Here is a 7,405-nt window from a genome sequence, read left to right as displayed (position 1 = left end):
CGCGACACCATTCACTGGTCGGAGGTGGGCAGGACCAACACAGCTGCTACAAAAGAAGAGAGCACTCACTCCGACACAACAACAAAAACCAAACCAAAAGGACAACACAGAAGACAGCAACACATGGCAGAACAATAACGGCCAGGGCCGTAACAAGCATCAAAGACTGAGTTTACCTTTATGCCTTTGACTTCTTGGCAGTCCTCTCCAAGGTCACCAACAGCAGTATTGTAGCTTTCAGGGGTGCGCTGTGGACCACAGACATTAGGATCATTACTTTCAAACTCATGTCGTGTGATTTCACAAGAACGACTGAAGTTTTCAGTGAACCCCCCAATGCCATGTGAACCCAAATTATCACCGGCAATGCAGTAAACAGCTGCTTTCACAGTTTCACTCCCCACATTTATTCCACTTTCCTCCAAATCTTTTAAATCCGCTAACATCTCTAAAAAAACTTTTGGCCATCCAAACTGCTTTATGTCACTCTCTACACACAACAAAACAAGGGACATGTGATCAGTACTGGACCGCACATGGACAGGTAAGTTTGCAACAGACAGATAGACAGCAAGAACTTTGTGTTTTTTTCTTTAGAGGAACTGAGGGGGTTGACAACCTCAAATGCGTCCTGGTACAGGATTAGCTCTAGGGATCCGGGGTTCTCCCTGAAAAACTGGTTGGGCTTAAAACTCTGTCCATCAGTTATGTCTCCAAAAACATCTGAATCTGTTTCATAAGACTGTTGTGACACTGAATTCTTCCAGAGTTGGGATTCTAATAAGTTATTTAGTGTTTTTTTAACTGGTACATAGTAAGCAAACCGTGGTGTCATATTTTCATCATTTCCCAATGGTACTTTTACAGGCTCTATGTATTTAAACATTTTTTTGAATGTCTGAGCTCTTGAATATATTGTTCTCATTGGTCCCTGATGACAAACAGAGAACAGATCTGAATCTTTGACACAATCACAGATTTTAGCAACAGCATCATCTGCAAGGCACATGTCATTTTTTAGAAGTGAGTGTAGTTTGTTTAGTGTATAATCCTGACCCAACTCATGGACATTTTGAATCTCCTCAACAATCGTCTGTACTGTTGAAGCTGGAAGAAGGAGCTGCCCTTGCAGTTTTAAGTAGAACAAACACATATTCCTTAGAAAGGTATCACTAAAATTCTCTGGCATTTCAGTGTTTTCATTTGTTGGTGCATCATCTGAGCTCTGAGGAGCATGTTCACATGCACTGACAACAGTAGTCTGAGGGATAGTTTCCCGGTATATGTCACTTATGCTATCAATCAAGCATGTTCTATGTTTCCTGGACATATGAGCTGTAAAGGAGGATTTCACAGTGAAAATATTTTTACAACCAGCTACAGGACATGTCACAGGTCGCCCCTCAATAATATGCTCCTTTAAGTGGGCTACAAGTTCATTCACTGTGTGAAACTGGCGCTCACACATGGAAATGGCACATTTTAGGTGTGTAACAACAGCTCTAGCAGTAACAGAGGGATCTGGAGCATTGTGAACACGATAAAAATTAGCTTTAAAAGCTGCATACGTACAAAATGTTCGCTTGCAGTCATAGCTGACACATTTGAAAACACAATGTGGTTCATTCCTATGAACTCTATAATGCAGCACATAACCCCTAGTTGTCTCAAGTGTTTTACTGCAAAAAGCACAGGTAATCATTTTTAATAACTAAGGTAAGAACAGCATACACCAGCGTTTGATAACTGTGTCATTAAACATCAGCAACATTCAATTAAACAAGGAAAAAACACGAGTCGATAGTTATACTGTGAAAATGGCAAATAATTATATCAAATAAAAAAGCCAACCAAGTATTTACCTTCCTCTGATGACCATCACACTGCTAAAGCATTTACACACAGCTACAGCGAAAACCACAAGCTTACATAACGTCTGCATCCAGTGAGCGCCAAAATTTGAAAAGTGAAAAATGTTAAGCTAGTATCTTATCTTTAGGACAACGGAGTCAATGATGAAGCGGTTTAAGTTTAAAAAGCATAATTTAACTTACCAGTGCTTTGTGTCGCTTCCAATGCTGGCAGACTGATGGAGGATAAGCTGAAATCTTCAGGAGAGGAAAGACGTCGCATATGATGCATTCAATGTCAACTCCATCAAATGAGGAACGACTGCATATCATCCCAAAAAAAAGTGCTATGATGTGTTCAAACGACAGATCAAGAAACGGAATTTTTGGTTTTAGAAGAGAAATGTAAAAGTAGTGAAGGTGATAAATGTTAGTTTTATTAAGGGATATAATATGAATTAGGATTTTGAGAATGGTGATAAATATAACAGAACAGGATGACTCAGACACACTATATGTTCTTAATTTATTTATCTATGTGATTTTAACCAGGACTGGCTAAAGTAGGCCTGCTATATGTTTTGTATTAGTTAAAGTCAAGGTGAATTCAGTAGTATCTGTTGTAGTTAATGACAGTAGTATTATAATTTATGTATAAGTGATAAAAAAAACACAAAGAGGTAGCTTTAAACCTTTAGCCAAGTATCAAGTATCAATTATCAGTTCTGCTCTTTTATGTTTGTTAAAAATACACTTTTTTAATCCTATGATAGTTTTCATTTTTTCAGTGACCTATATTTTAATTATTTTAAAAGGTATATAACATGAATAAATGTTCTTAAATGTTACAGTTTATCCCTGTAAAAATGAAGCTCCCAACAGGGCTTACCCATTACTTTAACACTTTAATGCTGTAATTCTAACCTCATTGTATTGTTTATTGCATTACAGGTTTTCTCTGTCTACGTTACTTTAAATTCTACAAAGAAATTTGATTCTTTTCACATAATTTGACTTTAAAAATAACAGTTTTGTTTTGTTCTATATTTTACAAAATGTAACTGTCAAATAAACAGGGCTTCTTTGTTTTTCTGTTTACATTTTTATGATGTCATGATTTTACAGCACTTTGCTGTCAATTTTACAGACATTTTTTACAGTGTAGACAATCCCCATAACAGTCAATGTTCGTGTTAAAACAGAGCACCATCTGTATTTAAAGCATAATAATTTATAAACTCAAATGTCCTCCTTTTGATAACTGTGGCAGTTGTGTTAAATAGTATTTCTCTTTGCAATATGGCTTTTTCACCTCCTAAGCAGGCCAGCCAAAGGTAAATCAATATTCACAGTTTATACACTCAGGTAGAAATAAGGCGATGTGGTGTTCACTGCTTCCTGAAATGTATTTGTTACTGTCAGATTGGGGGCTGAAGGCCAGTTTTGTCAGAAAAGCAATATTTACCTGCAGAGAAATGATTGTTCTCTATAATAGTCATCAATTTTAAGGGTTAGGTTAAAGTTTCAGACACATTTGTCTTTGCAATATTATTAATTTGCAGCTCTGGGCGAAGTCATGTCTAGAAAATCGATACAGCACACACAGGTTCCAATTAGGTGGGAATTAATCAGCACCACAGGCTTGTTCACCCTGTAAATATTCAAGGGACAAATCCTGAAAACCAAACAGGAGTAAAACACTTGAGTCTGGTGCAATTCGGGGATCAATCAAAAGGCTTTTATGGAAATGGTTGGAAAAGAGAGAGATTCTGAAATCGAGCTGTGATGAATACGCTTGTGGAGGAGAGTTTGCAGGAATCAATAGCAGATGATTCATTTCTGGCGGCGTAATGGTAGCAAGCTGAGTCCCCCAGGAAGTCTGAGCCATTTTAAACACTGTGTGTCTGTGTGCGTTCACGTATGTGTGGGCGGATGCGTGCACTGTCAAGTATGGCTGCCTCTCTTTGTGTGTGGAATGTGCACTTGTAACGTGAAATTTTATGTCTATTTGTGTGTTTGGATTTGGATGCTTCTGCGTGTGTCTAACGTTTAACAGTATCTCCGTACACCGATTAGATGCTCCCATCAAAAGGTTTACTCTCAGTATTGCATTTCAACACTCGACACGCTGTACTCAACATATGACCAAGACAATCCTTAGAGAGACCATCGCCTGATTCATTCCAGATACTGAGCATCAATTATGTCAACATGTACACATGGGAAAATAATTTTCAAAAATTACAACACACACATAATACATCAGAGATTTTTATCTTATTATTCTGATTATTTATTCGAGTGAAATCAAATACTCAAAAAGAATCAAACAATCACTTAAATCAAGATCTTGTCAATATAATGACAAATATAATTGGCAAAATAAATTTTAAAAAATGCCAGAGTTGAACCTTTGTTTGTTTAAAATGCTCTCTAGTGAAACCATTTCATGTCGTTTTCATATCATGTCAATATTTTCATGTTCCTGTTCTCAACTGTATTTCAGACTCGGTTCATAGCAGTATAATAAAATATAATACATGGACAACAACACAGATCATTCCACACTAATAATCATTCAGGAGTACCACCTTGTGTCACTTTGCATGGACTCGGTTAAGCCCACGTTGATGACCGACACTTCAACGATTACGATTCAGACACTTGGTGCATTGTCGATGTTGATGCGTAAAAGTCAATTCAGTCCAAAGTTTCACAATGTGACAAAACTGTTTTAGACCTTTGCCTGAAACTCAGCTTGTCAAGTCTCCAGTGGCTCCAGTTTGTAGAACATAAGGCATGTAGCAAGGTCAGGTCAAGTCTGCAAACTGTCAGCTGGTCAAAATGGAAAGATTTCTTTGAACGACAGAACTGCTCCAGGAATAGATGGGAGAAATGAACAAAAAAAAAGGGAAGATCTCCTGCCTCAAATTCATGGCACAAATATGTATAATAGCCTTGGATATTTCGCTGAGGCTCGACCCTCTTGTTTTTTTTATGTTTTTGCCATTTGATCAATACTAGAAATGCAACTGTAGCAAGTAACTCGCTGTCACTATCTTCAATTATGTTTTCAGATGCTAAAATTACATCCAGCAACAAAAAAAAGCCTGAAAAACTACAGAATGGAAGAACAGGGAGCCGTTGCTAGGGAGATGATACACTGTCTTATCAGCAGGTTTCAGAAAATTGAAGACCAGTGCATTGCAAGAAGTTGCAAGTTTCAACTTGTCTCATTGCGGATCTTTGGATAAAATATATTATCAATTAGCCAGTCCCTGAATCAATGTTATATACTGTGATGTGTTTGCTTTCCCCATCAGTCATTCCTCCTCCCAGAAAACCCATGTTCCAGACGGCGACACATCCCATAAACACCACTGTAGCCAGAAATCCTTTCCTTTTCAACTTGCTTTTATTCAATCGATAAGGCCAAAAGGTAAAGCTGTGTATTGTAAGGTTTTAGACCAGCCATTTTTAGGGAGACTGCTGCATCATAGCTAAGACGAGTGTTGAGAGGTAATCTTTAGGTCAGGCTACAGACCGGAGGGCCGACAGGGCCAAAGACAAATAGAGAGCGGAATGGGAGATCTGTTCATTCTGCAAAGATTCATTGCTGCTGCCATGTCGTAATTATCTCCACTCTGGGGCTTGTCGGCCAACCATTCTGCAAAGCACTCATTATACACTGTATATTGTGGACGCTCTTTGTCTCTGTCGCGTTCCCTCTCACCCCTCCCTACATTCTGTTCCTTGTCTTCTATTTCACTCCTCCTCTCCCCCTTCTTCTTTCCCGTCTCCCCTGTTTCTACGGGCCTGTGTGAGTGTTGGATGTGGTGTCACCCTCTCTCCTCGTGGGCCACAGCTGCGTAATTGAACGGCTCTGCTTCCTGACTTCATTTCTATCAAAGTGAAATGAGGCCGGCCTCCCAGGATATCGTCAAAAAAACTAGACAGGGGTTGGGTGACGGCCTGCTACAGCAGCAGTGTACAAGTTCAGCTGAAAATTTCAGGTACGACTTCGTCTATGGAGTCTGTTTGTTCAACAGCCTCGGGGTGTTAGTGTGAATTTGTTCTCTTTTTTGAGAACCGCTGTGAAACAAGGAAATAGCGGCCTTTATTTATCTGACGCGCAGAGCGAAGCGCGGGCCTGCTGCACCAGCTTTTTCTACGTTAGATGTTATTCCTGTAAATGCCGAAGCATGCTTCTCCAGGCTGCACGTAGGCCAAAGTTCGTGGGGACGGTTGGAGAAGTTTGCCTCGCTTTTTTTTTGCTGTACTTGCAAGTAAAGGAAAACCATGAAAGGTATACAAGTTATTCTACTTGTTTAGCTTTCATGGTTTTATTTGTTTAAACCTACCTCCCAATAATAGTTGGATCAACCAATCAGCCTTGCTTGAGGCTGTGTGTGGGCTTCTCTGCAGCGGGTCAACCCATAACACTCTTTCATGCATGCAGTAGTTGCACAGACACTTTGAAGCATAATTCCACACGTGCAGGTTGTGAACAGAAAGTGTTCTGATATGAATGCAATGCTGTAATCCAACATTTTTGTTTTTCTTCATCGCTTGTGTAGAATTCGGGGTCTAAGATTCGTGATGGCCTCTGCCTCATGTCCCTCCAAAGTTCTCTGTTTGTGTTTTGAGATCATTTCTTGTTCCAGATCTGGGTATCTCTGTTTAATGACGGCTCAAACCCGATCTCTCTCTCTCTCAAAGCCCCGTTTGCTACTTATGAAACCGTGATGCACTGCGTAACGTGCTTCCTGATTTGTGTGTACATACATAATCAATCAGTTGGCACTTTTTGCTGCTAACCCTAACCCTAACCCTAACCCTAACCCTAACCCAACACCTTAGCTAAGATCTTGGCCAGGCAGAGCGGTGGACATCCTTCATTATGCATTGTTCATAAAAGATTTAGTCTAGCTTTAGAATTGAACAAAAAAGTGCAAAGTAGAAGTAATTTATATTAGGTTAGGTTACCCCGCCCCCCCCCCTAGTGTTTTTAATAAATGCCTTTATCTGGGATCAGTGTTATTTGTTAGTGCTGCCCATAGATTTATGGGAGATGATAAGATTTCATTACATCTCATTACACTGAGATTTAGACTGAGGGACACAGCAGACATTCTATATATTGTAATATTGCTGCGTTAAAATCTCATTCACTCTGCCAGGTGCCTTCTGCCCTTGTTTGTGAATGCTGAAATTGGGGTTTAAAATGGCTTTCCGTGCCCAAGGAGAACCAATGGAATTCTGTATCCTGACAAAACATTTGTCCTTTCTCCCGTGCCAAAGCTGATCTGACAGGCTTTACTGTATCTCTCCGAACACCTGAGCAGGGCACTGTGAATACAAATACGTCGCTACACCTCGTCTGTTTCATCCCGGTTTAGCCCGCGTGCAAGTCTCGCTATCTGCTTAATCTCGGGAGCCTGAAGTTGTAAATTCAATAAAGTTAACCTCTCCTCAACATTCGTACGGCTGTCTGCTGATATTATGACATGTGTGCATTCGAAATCTGGCGGTGCAAGAAAAAGTAGGCCTCCTGA

Source organism: Pempheris klunzingeri, chromosome 18 (assembly GCF_042242105.1).
Source record: "Pempheris klunzingeri isolate RE-2024b chromosome 18, fPemKlu1.hap1, whole genome shotgun sequence".
NCBI classification, from domain to species: domain Eukaryota; kingdom Metazoa; phylum Chordata; class Actinopteri; order Acropomatiformes; family Pempheridae; genus Pempheris; species Pempheris klunzingeri.
Note: the sequence above shows the minus strand (reverse complement) of the source record.